Raw genomic sequence first — 20,514 nt, 5'->3', positions numbered from 1 at the left:
GTGTGGCAAAGAGACAGAGGTTGAAGGGAGTCAGTAAGAGGAAGAGAGTTAATGAGACGAAAAGCCTTTGACTCCACCCTATTGAGAAGAGCAGTATGTGGGGAGCCTTCCCACACATGAGAGTTGTACTCCACACAGGGGCTGATGAAACCCTTCTATAGAGTCAACAATTGTGCAGGGGTAAACAAGGAATGGAGTAGGCTTAGCACACCTAATCCTTTGGAAGCAGATTATACAAGAGATGTAATATGATCTCTCCAAGATAAGTCCGGAGTAAATAAAACCCCAAGAATGTTCAAGGATGATGCAAGATTAAGTTGAATAGTATTAAACGTTAGTGGGTACTCCTGTGGAAGATTTTGTAGGGTTGATAGGTGTAAAATCTGAGTCTTTGATGCATTGAAAACAACCGGATTATTTTTACCCCAGTCAGCATCAAGTCAGACATTAGGTGTGCCACAGCCTCATCCCTTGTTTGTTGAAGTAAATGCTGAGATGGACGTTGCGGGAACCGAATGGAAAGGTAAAGGATGAAGCCATCAGCGTATGAATATATAGGGTTAGATTTACAGCTTAGAAGGTCATTGATGAATAAAAGGAAGAGAGTTGGTGATAGGACAGAGCCCTGAGGAACACCATTGTTGATAGATCGAGAAGAACAATGGCTGTCTACAACAGCAGCTATAGCATGACCAGAAATGAAGCTAGAGATGAAGGCACAGATAGAAGGATAGAAACCATAAGAGGGTAGTTTGGAAATTAAAGATTTATGCCAGACTCGATCGAAAGCCTTAGAGATGTCAGGTGTAATGGCAAAGCTTTCCCCAAAGTTCCGAAAGGAGGATGACCAGGAGTCTGAAAGGTAGGTGAGAAGACCGGCAGTGGAGCCTCCCTGTCGAACCCATAATGACGATCGGAAAGAAGGTTGTGACAAGAAAGATGCTTTAAAATTTTTCTATTAAGAACTGACTCAAAAACTTTTGAGATACAGGATGTTAAAGCAATATGGACGATAGTTAGAGGGTTGGGAATGGTCACTCTTCTTTGGGACTGGCTGAATGAGAGCAAACTTTCAGCAAGAAGGAAAGGTAGCCTGCAAGTTGATAGACAAAGGTGAAAGAGCTTGCCTAGGCAGTGTGTAAGCTCAGAAGCACAGTTCTTGAGAACAACAGGAGGGACTCCATCAGGCCCATATACCTTATTAGTACTGAGACCTGTGATGGCTGAAAATACATTAGCTGAAGAAATTTTAATGTCAGCCATGAGGAAGTCAGAAGGGGGAAATGATGGCAGAACAGCACCGGAATCGTCTAAGGTTGAATTGAAGGAAAAAGTCTGAGTGAAGAGATCTGCTTATCAGTAGAAGAAATAGCTACAGAGCCATCAGAGTAGAAAATAGGAGGGAAGGATGATGAGGTAAAGTTGTTAGAAAGGTTATTGGCAATTTCCTGGTGGAACAAAACTTATCGTCCTCCAACTGTCACTAGTGGAGCACCAAGGTTCTGTCACACATCCTTACTAACCACATACATTCTAGACAACAGGCAGCTTTCTCTGGCTCGGTACTAGCCATGAGCTCCCTCATACAGTACTGGCTACCAGAGGTGGGCACCGCAAAAGAAAATTCAATTCCACAATGCAAACCGCAGACTCAATAAAATGTCTTCCAAAACTGCAAAATTCTTGAAAGTTGCTGTTCTGCAAACACAAAAATGAAAAAGCAAACGATTTTTATCCCTTTCAATACCACAACATCAGCTTCCATTTATTCTGGATACCATTAGAGGTGGGGCGTAGGTGGGTTAGACAGCTGACTGAGAATTTTCAACAGAATAAGAAAATGTTTTGGTAGGAGGTGAAAAGGGTGCAAAAGGGAGAGTCTCAGAAGGAAGAGTGAGTAAAAGCAGAGGATGGAACGATGTTAAATGAGATGGATGCAGTAAAGAAGAGAAGGGAAGAGTATTTTGAAAGACTGTTTAATGTAGAGGAGGAAAGGGAGGCTGAGATTGTGGCAGATGGAAGAGTGCAAAGAATAAATGTGTTGGGGGAACTGAATGATTCTTTGATCACGATGGAGGAAGTGCAGGAGGCAGTAAAGGAGATGAAAGCAGGGAAACCTGCAGGTATGAATGGGTGTGCTGTGGAATGCCTGAAAGGTGGTGGAGTTATTATTCTTGAATGGTTAGTAAGATGGTTGAATGTGTGTTTTGTGAGAGGTATAATGCCAGTTGACCGGGCAAGTGCTTGAGTGGTTCCACTGTATAAAGATATGGGTGGTAAGTATGAGTGTACTATCTTTAGGGGTATAAGTCTGTTGAGTGTTACAGGTAAGGTGTATGCAGAGTGTTAAGAGAGTTAGAGAGGGTACAGAGGGAGTGATTGGTGATCAGCAGTGTGGTTTTAGGAGAGGGAGGGGATGCGTGGATCAGGTGTTTGCTGTGAGACAGGTGTGTGAAAAGTATTTAGTGAAAAGTAAGGATGTGTTTTGTGTGTTCATGGATTTAGAGAAAGCCTATGAAAGAAATGATAGGGAGGCTTTGTGGACTGTTTTGAGATTGTATGGACTTGATGGTACATTGCTAAAAGGAGTGCAAAGTTTTTATGTAAATAGTAGAGCATGTGTAAGAGTGGGAAATACTGTGAGTAATTGGTTTCCCATGAAAGTGGAGCTGCAGCAGGGATGTGTGATGTCACCTTGGTTGTTTATTATTTATATGGATGGTGTTGTAAGGTAGATGAAAGCAAAACTGTTACATGGAGGTTTGAAACTGATGAATGCTGGTGGTAGAAAGTGGAATCTAAATCAACTGTTCTTTGCGAATGATACTGCACTGGTGGCTGATTCAAAGGAGAGATTGAGACAGTTGGTAGAGGAGTTTGAAAGGATGTGTGAAAGGAGGAAATTGAGAGTAAATGAGAAGAAGATTAAAGTGATGAAGTGTGCAAGGTTGGTAGATGGTAAGAGGATGAATATACTTTTGAACGGTGAGTTGCTTGAGGAGATAGAGTGTTTTAAGTATTTAGGGTCATATGTTGCTGTGGATAGAAGAATAGACGTAGAAATGAAGTTTACAATGAACAAAGTAAGAAAAGTGCTGGGAGGAATGAAAAAAAGTGTTTACATGTCGTTTGCTTAGAATGGATGTAAAGAGAAGGCTGTATGAGGGTGTAGTTGTACCGACTGCATTATATGGGCCTGAAACATGGAATATGGGTGTTGCGGAGAGGAAATGTTTGAATGTAATGGAGATGAGGTGTCTGAGGAGTATGTGTGAAGTGACGCGAATGGATTGAGTGATAGATGAAGTGTGAAGGAGAACTGGAGCTATGCGGGAGATGACTGATCGAGTTGAGCAGAGAGTGTTACGAAGGTTTGGGCATATGGAGAGAATGGCTGATGAGCGATTGGCGAAAAAGTTAACTGGATCGGATGTGAGAGGTGTAAGGCTGATAAGAAGACCATGAATAGGATGGATGGACAATGTGAAGAGAGCACTGGATGCGAGAGGGAGGGATGTTGAGCAAGGAAGAGTGGCTGCATGTGATAGGACTAATTAGAGAGAAACTGTGAATGAATAAATGATGACACGGCCCCAAGGGCACATTCTCCCACATTTGGTCTGATCAGCTGATCAGGTCAGGTTGGGGTAAGGGGATGGGTCCATTTTGATGTGGCAGGAGTAAACCAATTCTGTTGTCAGGCCCTGCTGCGGTTGTCACAGACTGCACTGCGCAGTTGACCCTCGTGCACTGTAGTGCGGTGAGGATCTGTCCCTTCTCCCCTTGGGGCTAAGATACGAATAAATGTGTGTGTTTGGATGAGTAAATTGGGAGTTTCCTCCTGTTTTTAATACCTCCCTTTTTCTAGGTGAAGCAGCCTAGGTATATAGATAGATAGATTTCCACAAAAAAAAGGGGTTAAAAATCATCTCTAGTTACTCATCCTCTTCAATTATACCTCTATTTACTCTATTCTGACTAACAATAGGTTACTTATGGAGTTTGGATATTGTCTAAAGTAGCGAATGGGATATATAAAATTACAGTAAAACTAACATATATATTTCAGTTATTATTATTTGTGTATCAGACTGTTTTTACTACAAAACAAGGGTAAGTGCTTCACCAATGTATATAAATGAATTTTATTACTACACTTCACAGCTCACACTTGACAAGTTGACACACCAGTCCAATTCTGTTCCTCGGCTCTACCCTCCTCGGTCCTCACTCCATAGTCACAGTCAGACTCCTTCAACAAGTGAGACAACTCCAACATGCAGAGTATTTATCTATCTATCTATCTATCTACTTATCTATGTATATTGATACCGCATAGGGAAAGGTGTTTGTCTGGAAAGAAAAATGGTAAAATTGTGTTCAGTTTCATTTTGTATGTTTCTTGTTTAATACGTCATTTATCTACCTAATGATTTTTGTTGAGACTGAAATACTGGTACTGGCAATGCTATTAGTTTGACGAAACTGAAATTTAGACTAAAGGTTATAATGTAGGTTGACTGCGAGGCTTTGTAGCACATCTTTGCACTTTTCATCTTGTTATTGGCTTGTATGCAAAACAAGTCTTTCTAGTATCGATGTAGTTTACATCAGTAGCATACACTATAACGTCTAAGAAACTGGAAAATAAATTGTTCTTGAATTCTTTATTTACTGGGGGAAAAAACATCTACTGTATGCTGGCTTGTATCCTTAGATTCTTATTTCTAATCCTGCCCCCAGAAAGCACATACAGTACAGTAAATCATTAAGATAATGTGAGGAACCCTCCAGTGTGAAGTAGAATTCGACTTACTGTGACGATGTTATGCTTTATTATTAATCACGACTAGGAGCGTTGTCCCATCATCGTTTATAACCATGTTCATTCCTTTTCTGAGAGCGTGGTATGAAGCCAGTGAATATCAAAAAGAGATAAATCTGATCTTCAGCCATTTCTCTGTGTGTGTGTGTGTATATGTATATATATTTCTTTTTGAACGAGTCGTAAAATATCATAAAAAAAATGTATGATAATGAAAAATGCTTTAGTACACCCTCCCAAAAAAGTATCAGTACTCTTACAGCACGTATCATTCTGAAATTTGGATGAAGCACTGTAATATATGGAGCATCCTGTAATTATAAGTGCAATTGTTATCTCTGGTAATTACTAGAACTCAAAATTGCAAAAAGATTCACTTACTGGGTGGTATTATGTTTTGAGGCACCACATTTATAGACCTATGTGTGTCTGCAGAAGTTGCCCTTTTTCACAACCATCGTACCCCAAAGGACTGATACTTTATTGGGAGGGTGTACAGTCTTCAGCAAAAATCGAGCGACCGGCTTGAGGAGCAGGTTGGTATATGTGGCACCGCCGCATCCCCAGTTTCACCCCCACCTCCCTCGTTCCCATTCATTCATCTACCCTCCATCCTCCCCACATTCAAGGGCAAAAGTGTAAGGCCTTGTCGCATTGTCTCAACCACTCTTCCGTCATTCATTTGTCTTGTGAAATAATGGTTTTGTTATGATAACGAATAAAAACACATTACACAGTGTTTTACTCCATAGTATAGTTATTTATAAACCATGATCTGAATGCAGGGTGATATAGTAATATATTTGTATGATAGTGAGCTCTGTAATCATACAATTTATCATTTTGAGAGTTGTATCCAGTCAGTGTTTAATATTAAACAGTCAGAAGCTGTAAGTAGATGTTTGTAGTGGTCGGTGGTGTGGGGGGGGGGGTAGCTGGCCGTCACACGTTGTGGTGGGGTCATGGGGAGAGGGAAATGGGCCCTGGGTTGACGGCTCTGCCTAGGTTGGATAGTGTGTGTGTGTGTGTGTGTGTGTGTGTGTGTGTGTGTGTGTGTGTGTGTGTGTGTGTGTGTGTGTGTGTGTGTGTTTCCCACCAATGCTCACAAACACGTCTTTATTATCATCATGAAGCGTGCATTACAATATTGTCCACTGCACCATATAATAATGATATTTATAGTTTAATGACATGACAAATAAGCATTTAATGATCAGTACACAGTAACACCTTATTTTCTAAATGTTATTCAGTCAGATATGCAGTGCAATAGCGGATTATAATACATTAGTTTGAACGTAGCCTTTAACTCTGAAGGATAAGTCAGCCTAAAACACTAGATCTCAAGTAGAACATTCACTTTTGTCACCAGACCATATGTTATTGTAGGGCAACTGGAACAGGGCGATAGCAAAGGTGGTGGGTGGCCCTACTCGGTGTTGACAGGGTTACCTTATCACTCCCTCAGTTACCCACAACATTCCATTATCATATAAATCCAGTGTCTGACCCCATTGTTTCATATCGTTTTAAAATGTTCTTAATTATACCGGTAGTTAGTTAGTCTTCCTTATTAAACATTTGCGTAACCAAAACTGTTTGTCCATTTTAACATCCTTCTCTCTCTGAGGCAATTGACGTTTCAGCTGACGCTAGTTAATGGGAAAAACCATGGCCACACAGAGACAGAGGAAAGTAGTAACAGACTTGGGACACAAATTGAAGAGCAAACAATCATAAGGTTAACCTGATCGCTACGTCTATTACGATGCTATAAGTAGCACTGACCAGTGTGAACTGTAACTCGTCAAACCTTTGTTGAAAACGTTGTCGCTGAAAATGAATAAACTGAATTATCTGTTGTATGGCATGATAATGGTGATTAGCGTAAGCAGCAGTTAAGTTTGTTTGGTTACTATGCAGATCATCCATTTGGCCAATTTAGTTATTGGTTACCTTTTGCGAAATACGTCGTGTTATAATCGTGTGAATCGCAAATTACACCCTATTGCAGTTATAAGTATATAAGGCAAGGTTATATTCCTGATACTGTTATCAGGTGGTGGCGGGTCTCTTGCTGGAGTGCGTGGCGATAAGCAGCTGAGGCAAGGGGTGGAGGGGGTTGGTTGTATTCAGCGCCGGATTAACCATGCTGTGGCTTGGTAGGCAATGCAGACTTTTGGCCTGCAACATATAGATCTATTTTTTCAGTTATTTCCAGTGAACTGTTGGCACGGCCCATAATGGCCTTTTTTGATGGCCTGATAGATGATGGTACTTATTTGGACGCCCAAAGCGTATACTTATTCTGCAATGGAAGTCTGGACGGCCTGTGACAGGCTGAGGTCTGGTAGGTAGTTGCCCAGTTTGCCTATACCTTGTATTCTGGCCCTGGTTGTATGGTGTGTGCGGGGTCAGCACACCACGCGGCTCACTCTGCTGTTGGCTGTCCTGTTCTGTGAAACTGACCTTGATACCTATAATACTGTCAGCAGCAGTGAATGGCGTCTAAATATTGACTGACCTTTGGTAATGCCAGCAACCACATCACGGCCTCGGCTTGACCAGCTTAGACGGTTTGACCACCAGACAAGCTGTCATCCAGTCCCTGTTGCCCAACGTTATCCAATATCATGTATAAAGACATCAATAACCAAGATATTACTGATCATGTGTTTTATGAGCAACACTTTGCTCTTATCACACATGGGGTATTAGTAGTAATTAATGGTAATGACATAACAGAGATTGTAAAGTAACAGTGATTACGTCGAGTAAGGGAAGGAGCACACCACCGACCACTACAAACATCTGATTAAAGCTTCTAACTGTTTAATGTTACACACTGACTGGATACAACCATCAGATTGATAAATTGTATGAATACAGAGCTCACTAACATACAAATATATTACTATATCATCCTGCGTTCAGATCGTGGTGTATAAATAACTATACTATGAAGCAAAACACTGTGTAATGTGTTTTTATTCGTTATCATAACAAAACCATTATTTCTCAAGACAAACGGATGACAGAAGAGTGGTTGAGACAATGGGACAAGGCCTTACTTTCTTGCCCTTGAATGTGGGGAGGGTGGAGGGTAGATGAATGAATGGGAACAAGAGAGGGAGGGGTGAAACTGGGGATGCGGCGGTGCCGCATATACCAACCTGCTTGTCAAGCCAGTTGCTCGACTTTTGCTGGAGACTGTACATTGTATCGAAGGTGAATTTATCGAATATATACAACATTTATCGTACATATGGCAACAATGCGGGAGTGATGGGCAGCACCAGCGAACCGGTGATTCACCCAGTTGCCGCCTGCCAGGCTAGGCCATGTAAATTTTCGTGGGCAGATTTGCATTTCCAGAAGTGCTTCTGCATGTACAAAACAGCTAATTTCCGTAGAATTTGTCACAAACACAAATCCACAAAATGAAATCACACTTCTGCAATTGCGGAATCTGTGGTATGCAGATGTGATTATGGATGTGTCCAGCTCTGCTGGCTATGCAATACAGGTGACCGCCTACATGCCCTCCAAGCAATGGATGTATCATGTGCTCTAGCCATCACGTCAAGTATGGCAGTAGGTCTAGCAAGGTCAGCAGCACCAGCCTTCAAAGCCTTGCTCTCACAGGCAGCCAAAAAATGCAGAGATAAGGAAAGCATCTTTCAAATCGGGGTAAAGACCAGTGAATGAGATGACTGTTCTGCCCCAATTACACCTGGAATGGTACCAGATTTGTATGTGGATGAGGCATATGCTAAAATTCCCCCTCCAATCCACATCAGCCCCTATGCCCTCTCGGCCCTCAAAAGGAAACGTTCCCTTTCTCTCGGGGAACAAAGGGGCAACAGAGGCCAGAAGTCTGCAAGAACTGCAACAAAGCCCTTTTGCTGATCAGGGAAATGGGAATATTCCCAACGACATAGCGACAGAAAGCCAAAACACTTCAGAGAGAAATCATTCCTTTCCACCACCAAGGAAAGCACAGAACAAACAAAAATAGCATCACCAACACTCAATCCCCGGGTCCCTGGCAGATCATGCCCTCACCTGGCCACAATTGGGCTGGGCGGCGACAGTGGCCAGATAGGGACTGACCTGGCCTTGGATAAAACTTCCACCCCTATGAATTCCTACTGATTCCTCATGGGTCCTGCACACAGTCAGGCCCTTTCTGGAGGAAAAGATACAGAAAAGGGTGGTGGAACCCATCTCAGGACATGTTTTTCTCTCTCAAATTTTCACCAGACCGAAATGAGCAAGCACATTTCCACCCACACGTTTGGGATGCTAACTGCAGCTCAAGTAAGGCTCTGACTGCAGCAGGGAGATTGGCTCACTGTCATGGGGGAATGTGAATTTAAGAATAAATAACTGATATTACTTGAAAGTAAAGACAAGGAAATGACTTGTGAAATCAAGTAGTAAGTTTTACTTTATTCTGGCTTACTTCGTCAGTTCTCTAAAGACGAGAATTTTATAAACTTTCTCATCAGTACACAGCAGAGACTATCTACTCACGAGTGCTGTAACATTAGTACTGTTAGCCTCTGAGAAAGTGTGATCTTTACCCTCTGACAATCAACAATTAATAATTATAATGAACAAGTTCTTGCTGATGCTTTAACTCCTGGCTGGCACAACGGATTTGAGTTTTGATACAAAGGAACTGGCCTAAAAACCAGTTTTGATTAATATAGAAATTTGTGCTAAGTGGGAGTAGCAAATTAAGGTAAGCTCAATATGGAGGAATTAAACACCATTAACACAGTTAAATGAGCTCAAAGAAAAGAACTATAAATTTATTTATTACAATAAAATAAATTTACGTTACATGAATCTCAAAATGAATTCAAAAGGGGAATTCACGGTCACAGGAGGACTCGTGAATTCAAATAACAAAGGAATTACACTCACTCATTCAAAAGCTAATCAGACTTAAGGCTAAGAAAACGAACGAAAATACTGGCCAGTGAAGGGAAAGGAGCTGAAGCTATGAAAGACTGGGCGTCTGTCTCCTGCACACCAGGTGCTGCTATTCGCTGCTAAGCCCACTTCGCCGATCACCGTCTAGGTGGAGATCCAGGAAATTGCTGTACAACGGAGATGTCGCTCTGTACGTGGGGCACAACGATCATGTGGAATAGACTGTAGCATCAGTCGAGCAGGGCTGTACTCCCGAGGTGGATGGAAAGCTGATGACAGGGAGAGCTGGAGCTCTTGTTTCATTAGCCCTCGGGACTAGGTCCCGACCACCCCCCTTTGCTGAACTTTTTCAGTGTCTCAGTAACACAGAGAGTAGGTCAGCATGCTCTCCAATACAAGTTTCTCTAACTATCAACACCAAACTACATGCACAGCACACACTTCACTTCCTTTCCCAAAATTTAAAAATCATGGCAGCACTACACGTGGCCTCGGAGTCCCCAGGGGGGAGGGACCATAAATGCCCCCACCTTCTCCCCCTCTCCCGCTGACAACTCAAGCTGCCTGGAACCACTGTCTGACTCTCTTATTCTTCATTTCTGCAACATTCGCGGCCTTTCCTCTAACTTTCGCTCTGTTGAGCACCAACTCTCTTCCCTAAACTTCACCTTCTTTTTCTAACTGAGACTCAGCTGTCTGAGGCAACTGACAGCAAACCCTTTTCTGTAGCCTCCTATTTTCTCTATACTCATTTCAAAGCCAAAGGGGGATGTTGCGTTTATGTACGCAACGACCGATCTTGTTCTCATGTTCCTGAACTCGATTCTTCTGAATTCTCTACACTCTGGCTTCGGCTTTCCTGTCATTCTCTGACTAAATATATCTGCGCTGTTTACTTATCTCCTCATTCTACTGGCTATCAAAAATTCTTTGACTATCTTACTTCTATGATGGAACACATTCTATCCATTTCTCCTTTCTCTGAAATCTCCATTCTAGGAGATTTCAATGTTCACCACCACCTTTGGCTCTCCTCTCCTTTCACTGATCCACTTGGTGAACTAGCCTACACCTTTTCTATCTTTAATGACCTAATGCAGCTTGTACAGCACCCTACCAGTATCCCTGACCGCCTTGGAGAGGGCTCCAACATGCTTGAATTACTACTAATCCTTCTGCTTACACTGTTAATCTTTTCTCTCCATTGGGCTCCTCCGATCACAACCTTATCACCTTAACCAGTCCAATCGCTCCAGAACGGTCTATGGACCCTCCAAGGAAACGTCGTCTGTAGCACTTTGGAGCTGCGGATTGGGATGCCCTCAGGCAGTACTTCTTTGATTTTCCCTGGAATGATTATTGCTTCCATGGCCGGGAGCCATCTGAGTGTGCTTTGCACATTACGGAGGTTATTCTCTCAGGCATGGAAGCATACATTCCTTTCTCATATCCTCTGACTAATGCAAGAAAGCCTTGGTTTAATCATGCTTGTTCTAATGCTGTCCGCAAGAAGGAGAGGGCCTATAAAAGGTACCGGAGCCAACCCACCCCTGAATCACATCTTTTATACGTTTCTGCCCAGAACCGTGTTAAGTCTGTTCTTCGCTCTGCTAAAAATAATTTCATCCATACTAAATGCTCTCAACTCTCCAACTCGAATTCTTCCCGATCCTTCTGGCACCATGCCAAAAACCTTTCTAACAACTTTACCTCCTCATCCTTCCCTCCTCTTTTCTACTCTGATGGCTCTGTAGCTATTTCTTCTACTGATAAAGCAGATCTCTTCACTCAGACTTTCTCCTCCAATTCCACATTACACAATTCCAGTGCTGTTCCTCCATCACCTCCCCCCTCTGACTTCCACATGGCTGACATTAAAATTTCTTCAGCTGATGTATTTTCTGCCACTGCTGGCCTCAATACTAATAAGGCATATGGGCCTGATGGTGTCCCTCCTGTTGTTCTCATGAACTGTGCTTCTGTGCTTACACCCTGCCTAAGCAAGCTCTTTCGCCTTTGTCTATCAACTTGCAGGCTACCTTTCCTTCTTGCTGGAAGTTTGCTCTCATTCAGCCAGTCCCAAAGAAGGGTGACCATTCCCAACTTTCTAACTATCGTCCAATTGCTTTAACATCCTGTATCTCAAAAGTTTTCAAGTCAATTCTTAATAGAAAAATTTTAAAGCATCTTTCCTGTCACAACCTTTTTTCCGATCGTTAGTATGGGTTCCATCAGGGACGCTCCACTGGCAATCTTCTCACCTACCTTTCAGACTCCTGGTCACCTTCCTTTCAGAACTTTGGCGAAAGCTTTGCCATTACACTTGACATCTCTAAGGCTTTCGATCGAGTCTGGCATAAATCTTTAATTTCTAAACTGCCCTCTTACGGCTTCTATCCTTCTATCTGTGCCTTCATCTCTAGCTCCCTTTCTGGTCGTTCTATAGCCACTGTTGTAGACGGCCATCGTTCTTCTCCTAGATCTATCAACAGTGGTGTTCCTCAGGGCTCTGTCCTATCATCACCTCTTTTCCTTTTATTCATCAGTGACCTTCTAAGCTGTACATCTAACCCTATCCACTCATACGCTGATGACTTCACCCTTCACCTTTCCATTCGGTTCCCACAACGTCCATCTCAGCATTTACTTCATCAAACAAGGGATGAGGCTATGGCACACCTAATGTCTGAATTGATGCTGACTGAGGTAAAAATAATCTGGTTGTTTTTAATGCTTCAAAGACTCAGTTTTTACACTTATCAACCCTACAAAATCTTCCACAGGAGTACCCACTAACGTTAAAACTATTCAGCTTAATCTTGCATCATCCTTGAACATGCTTGGGGTTTCATTTACTCGGGACTTATCTTGGAGAGATCATATTACATCTCTTGTAAAATCTGCTTCAGAGAGATTAGGTGTGCTAAGCCGACTCTGTTCCTTCTTTATCCCTGAACAATTGTTGGCTCTATTCAGGGGTTTCATCCGCCCCTGTGTGGAGTACAACTCTCACATGTGGGGAGGCTCCCAACATACAGCTCTTCTCAATAGGGTGGAGTCAAAGACTTTTCGGCTCATTAGCACTCCTCTTACTGACTTCCTTCAACATCTGTCTCTTCGTCGCACTGTTGCATCTTTATCTCTTTTCTATCGCTACTTCAATGGTCACTGTTCCTCTGAACTGTCTGCATCCATTCCTCCACATCTACGACGGGCGCGTAGCACCCGTCTGGCAGCAAACTCTCATCCCTTTTCTGTCCAACTCTCTAATGCAAGAGCTAACCGTTACTCCCGGTCCTTCATTTATGCAACAGGTCAACTCTGGAACTGTCTCCCTCTGTCTGTATTTCCTGCTTGCTATGATCTTCAGTTCTTCAAATTCAATCGGTAGAGACGTGGCCTGCCGTTCTAACGGACCCAGGTTCAAATCCCCGCTAGGGCAGGGAACAGTTTAAGGATTTGAATTTCATTAAATCAGGCTTAACTGATCTACCAGAAGACCCGCCGACATGTCGTAAAAATACCCCCGCTAATACCAATAAACCAGTCCTGTATGAGACAGCCCTAGCATGTATTCAATATGGACGGTGGGTGTTAGCGCCGAAGTGGTGACATTTGGAGGTGTATGGCATGTAGGAGGACTGTTGGGCCTTGATAGCAGGCTGTGAAGCCTATGCCCAGAGTCGAACACCAAAAAAAAAAAAAAAAAAAAAAAAAAAAAAAAAAACGCAGTGTGTCCAGGCATCTCGAAATTATTGGATCTTAAATTTGGCTCTCTATTGTATTTTGTTTTTCTTTTGGAAGGAACAACAGTTGCGGGCTCGTGACCTTTGATTCCTTCTTCCTCACATAAAAAAAAAAAAATAATAATAATAAATAAGAACTCTCAAGGTGGTCCAAAGCTGACTGATGTAAGTAGGCTTGGACATAAAGCACAAGAGTTGGCTTGGCTCAACTTAATGGTCGGAATAGGAATGCATGGGAACGACAATTACACAAAAAGTTTCGCTCAGTGAAAAGCATTGTGTATACAGAAAGACAATCACTTATGAAAACAAAGACAAGGTTTATGAAAACTCATTACGATCTGAGTGCAAAAGCGAGGCAGTTAACAGTCAGCGAAAATTAATGCATTTCAGTGAGATTCAGACGTTCCCTTATACAATACTAATATAATGTCGCGAAATAATTCGTGACATTACGCCCCATCAAAATTACATTTTTCATGGAAAATATAACAATAGGTGATATTTACATTCTAACTCAGTCACACCAGATTCACACTGTGGTGTGTGTACTCTCCTGCAACAGGAGAAAATCACTGTTGCCAATGAGCGTAAAAACCTCATATTTATATTAATAGAAGCAAGCTTGAGGAAAAAACTCTGTGCCGACAGTGAAAAATCCTGTACCCAGGTCAAACTGAGCGAAAAGTTTGCTACATTTACATTAACTAATTGTTATGTTGTGTGGTGTATGTAATACACAATGTAGTTGTGACAGTTATAGTGTACCCATACCTATGTGTAAAATGATATAATACAAATTAATAGTAAATGGTGACAACGAGGCAGAAGACAAGAGGCGGCAGCATACGTCAGAGACAATCAGCTGACCTACACGGGAAAACTGCTACGCTCGCTATCTGTACCTGTGAAATCAATCAATGTGGAGCATCAAAAGTGTCAGTGCGACAAACAATTTTTATTAAATTACAATTTCTCTCTCTGCCTGGTAGTCAGTACATATGCTACAAAAAGTACACTATTATTTTCTTAACGGATACATTATTAAACTGGAAATGTAGTCCCAGGACAGAATCTCAAAGGACCCTTGTAGTTATTGGTTAAACCTACATTATTATTAACCATGAAATGTGCTAGTCCTTGGATTGCTCAAATCTCTCAGAACTGGCAGTTTACTGGTTAACCCTAACTTTACACTTACTATTAACCCTTAAAGTCCGCAGTTATTTCAGACAGGGTACCTCTCCCATCCGTAATTCAGGGGTGTTTTGGCGACTTTCACCAAGGGCAAATTGATTGTGTTCTGGCTAAAGAGGAAGAATTACACACCTGACAATGCAATCCGCACCTGTGTAGGCCTAATGGTTACCGCACAATCGCGCATAAAAGTTGAAAAACGTTTATAATCGGTACCCCTCGAAAACAATGTAAAATGTGAAAATTTTGATAATTACTTATTTTTCGTATTGAAACAGGTCATTTCAAAGTGTTTTGTCACACCAATCATGAAAACAGGTGTATGTAGGTGTGGGGAGATTACTAAGCTGTGGGGAGATAAAGTAGGCTGTGGGAAGTAGGCCTATAGGTACGGGAGTTGCAAATAGCCTAGTTTTCGCATGAAAAGATAGCACTTCAGTGTGTTCTGTAACATATACCATGAAAACAGGTGTGTATGTAAGTGTGGGGAGATACCTAGTGTGGGGAATATGCCTACAAGGCCTTGGTGGTACTTGGAGAGAAAAATTTCGGCAACCAAATTCTCTTGTGGAAACCCTCCATTTCAGTGGGATCTGTCATATCAACCATGAAAACAGGTGTGTATGTAGGTGTGGGGGGATAAAACAGGTGTGGGGAGTAGCCTTCAAGACCTCATAGTCATTCAAAAAGTAACACATATATAAACGAGGAATTCGAGGCAAACTGTATTGTTGGATGAAAGATTTTCTCATAAAAAGAGAAATGAGAACAGTACTAAGGGGAAATTGCTCATCATGGAAAGAAGTGACTAGTGGAGTACCACAGGGCTCAGTTCTGGCACAAATCATGTTTTTAGTATATATAAATGATACAGACAGTTACACTGGAAATGAAAGCTATCTAAATATGTTTGCAGATGATGCAAAAAATATAAAGCAGAATTAATGACACACTCTTGTAAAGAGCTACAACAAGAATTAAATAAACTTCATGAATGGAGTAATACATGGCAAATGGAATTCAATGTGGACAAGTGTCATGTAATCAAGTTTGGTTAAAGTGGAAAAAGACCTTATTGGGATTATACGTTATGAAATAAAACCCTACACACATCAGAAAGAGAGAAGGAGCTAGGTATGATTATCAATAACAGACTATCTCCGGCTGACCACGTCAGTGAGAAGGTACAGAACATGTATACACTGCTTGCAAATATGAGAATAGGATTCACATACATAAATGAAGACATGCTAAGAAAGATAATAACATCATTCATCAGACCAACCCTGGAGTATGCATCAGTAGTCTGGAGTCCCGGGGCTGGATTCACTAAGCATTTAAGGCGCCGGATCTCCTAACGGTGCCTAAAGATATGGTGCTGAGGCATAATTAGTCATTCACTAAACATGGGCGCCGCCATCTTGCACCAAGATCTGGCGCCTGAAGTTAAGCGCTTGGGGGACATACCTTAATCTACATCACAACCCGGAGTCAGTGTGTTTATCAAGTATGCAACCTCTCGGCCTATCATTTGCCTTTGTCCCTCTTCACTTCTAATCAACGTCGTAAAAGAAGAAATTGAACAGACAGAATGATAAAAAATGTGCCATAATCGTTTTATTGCTACTAAGAACTCTGGCAATACTTATTTCTTTGCAAGGTAATACGAATGTGTCAAAAATAAACATTCATTCATTGCCAGACGCCATGTATCCCAAACGGGGTGGCCAAGGGTTTAGAGTTAATTGTTTTACAGGGAGGGGCACTAATCCTCCACCAACCCCACTTGACACGTAGGGATAACGTTATGTCAACAGCATCTGGTGTTCCCAGGTGGTCACCCATCCAAGTCCTAACCAGACCCAACGTTGCTTAACTTCGCTGATCGGACGGGAAGCGGTGTACTTAACGTTGTATGGCCGTTGGCATGCCACCGGGAAAGCCTCCACTGGGGCCGCCTGGGCAGTCAGCTGCTGATGTTTACTGTACAGTGATGGAGCTTGGAGTTATGTATTTAGCTCACCGACATTTACGTCGAGAGAGAAGGTTCAGACATCCATTAGACCCTCTCCATGTGCCTGATGAGTATTTGCAACGGTATTATTTGTTTCCATGACATGAAATCAGACTTTTGGCAGTTCATGGGTTGATAATGGATGTGCTAAACAATGACGGTTTGATATACTAAGGTGATTAAACTTATATGAAGACAGTAATTTATTTCAGACATGGCAGTGGAATTAAGGTGTTAAACCTAACAAACAATACCTAAACAAAACCTGTGCGATACAAACTATTTCATGCATCAATATACTGGATAAGGTAACAAGGAAAATCAAAAGGAATGACTTCTTTAACAATATGAATGCTCAACATTAGACCAAAGCAAAATTATTACTGATTTATGGAATCAATTTTATCCTTTGGGATATAGGAAGTTTTTCTAAGGTAATTGCTTACAATACCAAATGATTCTTAGTCATTAATGCCAAAAACATAACCCACCTCCCTCACCCCAAAAAATGAAATGACTTCTTAGTTTTAGACTTTCATGATCAAGCTATCCAAAGTGTTACAATCAAACCCTACCTCTACCAGTAACGGTTCATGAATGGGTTAGGTTTGTTTGATATGGTAAGTTAGAAAAAAACAACTTATATCCTCACAGGCACTATGTAACTAACAAATGAAATATGCATTTTATATATATATATATATATATATATATATATATATATATATATATATATATATATATATACCTAAAGTTTTCTTTGCCTGCTTCATTGCCTTGACTTCCTTCCCCTTAACTTGTGATCTGAAGTCACGAAATTACTTCCTCACTTCATTGCTCTCCCTTTTCACTCTGCTAACACTATTCACCCTATAGGTAATAGTTTCCCATGTTAGCATCTTTGCTTTCTTTGTAATGTTTGTCTAGTGAGGAAAGAAAAAATGTTTTTGTTTTGGAGACTTCATTAATCAACGCTAAGAGGGTAAATATTTCCTTTATTGTCGTTTCCAATTTTTTTTTTCCATTTTTTTTTTTAGTTCACCTGAGTGTTTTGAGGCCTCATTTGATGTGCAAATGAATAATAACCATAATATGACTATGACAATATGATCAGAAATATTAATAATTGTGGAAAGAAACAGCCTACTCTAAGTGTTTAACTAAACCTAACCAAACCTAGCGTAACTGTACCTAATGATTTAATTTACCCTAACCTAACCTAACCTAACCCAACCCAACCCAACCCAGCCTAACCTAACCTAACCCAGCACCCAGTTGGGAAGTTGGGAAAGGAAATCCTCCTTTCAGTATGTTAAGCAAGATTCGGTAATATTCATTTGCACACAATAAAACACATACAGGCATACACTATATGATAGCAGAAATCCTCTGGGTATGGTATAATTGCGCGCTAAAGAAACGGCTGGGAAATACCACTGAGAGTTCGTCACTTGAAAGGTTAGGATGTTTCTCGTTTTGTTCTGTTGGACTTGGAGTCTTTATTTCCACTATATATTTCGCTAAAAGGACATATGTCGAGTTAATTTCTGATGTCACTTCCTTCAGTTGGGTTGAGTACTGTGTTTTGTGTGTTGTGCATGCTCTGCCTTCTGCGGTTGTGTTTACATTAAGGAGACAAACAGCTGATATGAAAGTTCGCTCCGTGATTGGCTGCTCATGACAAAGCCTCACTTGTAAGATTCTCTGTCATTGGCTGAGCAGAAATCAGCTGATGACGGCCGATTTAAAGCAGGTACAACCTACGACCGGGGTACGGCGCCGTAAAAAAATTTAGTGAATACCAATCTCTGGTGGGAGATACTGCGCCACAGGAGTGCGTAATCTGAGGTGCCAGATCTTGTTCAGGCACCTGAAATTACGACCATGTTAGTAAATCCACCCCCTGAACTCAAAAAACACATAGACAAGATTGAAAAAGTTCAATGGGCCGCTACAGGATGGGTACCAAGCTTAAGGGATCTAAGCTACGAAGAAAGACTAAATAAACTGAATCCACCAACACTACAGGAGAGAAGGAAAAGAGGTGACATGATTATGATATATAAATGCATATCAGGGAAGGAGAAAAGACATAAATGATTACTTAACCTATGGGAAAGCATCAGAAAGAGGACACTGCAAAGAACTGCATAAGAAGAGAGGTGATAAAAACGTAAGGAAATTTAGTTTCCCAAATAGATCAGCTGATCAGTGGAATGCACTACCGAATGAAAGTGTGTGCCAAAACAATTCACAAATTTAAGGATATGTACGATAAATATGGTTTAAGACACGGGACAGTACGAGCTTGACTCATTCCTGTAAAGATACAATTAGGTAGTAACAATTAGGTAAGAACACACACACACACACATACACACAGCAGTTTGTGCTTATGAGTAATGAAGCTGCATTTAGTATGTTTACCTAAAAGGTAACTGTGTCAAAATACAAGTCCAATACATAACCACCTCACATTACGGATTACGTTAACCAGTAATCAATACTTATTTGCATAGTTTATGTTTCAGTAATAGTCATGGGGTAGCCATACACACAGTGATATTTTCGTTAATGCTAAAGGTAATCAGGTGTTCAGTGGCGGATACCAGTTAGAGGGGAGGTGGCCGCTGACACCTCCAATCCTCATAGCTACGGTGGTGAGTTGCAGTGTCACTGCAGAGGTTCCTGTTCCTCCAGTTATGTCAATAATTAAAGTTAACATACTGATAAACAGCCATTTCTTAAGAAAAATACAAAAGGCCTATATAGAACTCAAAATACATTTATGAAGCATGTGGGAGCTTTCCAGTTCTCACGCACAAGTCACAGTCTTGGTCCTTTGTTTCAGTATTACCAGCCTAACAGTGTGCAGTGTTAATGAACATGCTATTAATGTTAGTTCTATATGCTTATTTACATTTGGAACAACAGAATTCAAAGCAGGATTTCATTCAGTACACAGAATGCCAAATACAGTGTGTGTGTGTGTGTGTGCGTGTAGGTGTGGGTCAGCATGTGGTGTGGGGGTGGGGGGAGTATAGTATGAAATGTGTGTCATAATGGTAATATGGGTGTGTGTATACGTGGCTTAGGACGTCCAAGACTGATATGTAATCTTTGCCTTTAACGCTTGGTGACACACACCTCAGTATTTACTTAGGTTCTATTTATAAGTTTGTAGCATGTTACATTATTATATTATTATGATTATATTGTGAGGGTGGAACCTGAAACACCATATAAAGACAAACACTGAAGTATTATAATACTGTAATATGGAATCCATATTACATGAATAACTATATCTTCCAGGAGAAAATAATGTTATTTTAATGTTCATTACAAAATTACTCTGTAGAATCATCTGTTTTTACTTTTAGCTTACCGGATTCCCAGCAATCAGTTTATTAAGTTATACTATAGCATAGATCAGAGGTTCTCAAACTTTTCAGTGGGTGACCCTACTTGGAATATTTCAAGACTGCGGCCCACAGGGTAAGAAAATGTGTGTGTGAGAGAGAGAGAGAGAGAGAGAGAGAGAGTAACCAGAATATAGCCTATCGTAGTTACTGTGAATATGCTAATAGTGAAATAAGGATAATTACAATTTCTATTAAATAAAATTTATTGAAAGTATTAGGTCTTTTCTGTCACTGCGACCCATCAAAATTCCTCTCGCGACCCACTTTTGGGTCGCCACCCATAGTTTTAGAATTACTGGCATAGATTTATGCAACATATCTTTTATATATTGTATTAACTATGTCATGAAGGATCACACAGTGGAC

The 20,514-nt window shown here is 41.1% G+C and overlaps 1 pseudogene; it reads right to left on the bottom strand.

Annotated features, from left to right (window-relative positions):
* Positions 1–16,517: 16,517 nt before the first annotated feature.
* On the bottom strand, positions 16,518–16,636 carry LOC145395140 (5S ribosomal RNA; annotated as a pseudogene).
* Between the last annotated feature and the right edge of the window lie 3,878 nt (positions 16,637–20,514).

Source organism: Coenobita brevimanus, chromosome 29 (assembly GCF_032717465.1).
Source record: "Coenobita brevimanus isolate Jiangsu-jjx chromosome 29, ASM3271746v2, whole genome shotgun sequence".
Lineage (NCBI taxonomy): Eukaryota > Metazoa > Arthropoda > Malacostraca > Decapoda > Coenobitidae > Coenobita > Coenobita brevimanus.
Note: the sequence above shows the minus strand (reverse complement) of the source record. Positions and strands in the feature narration are given on the sequence as shown.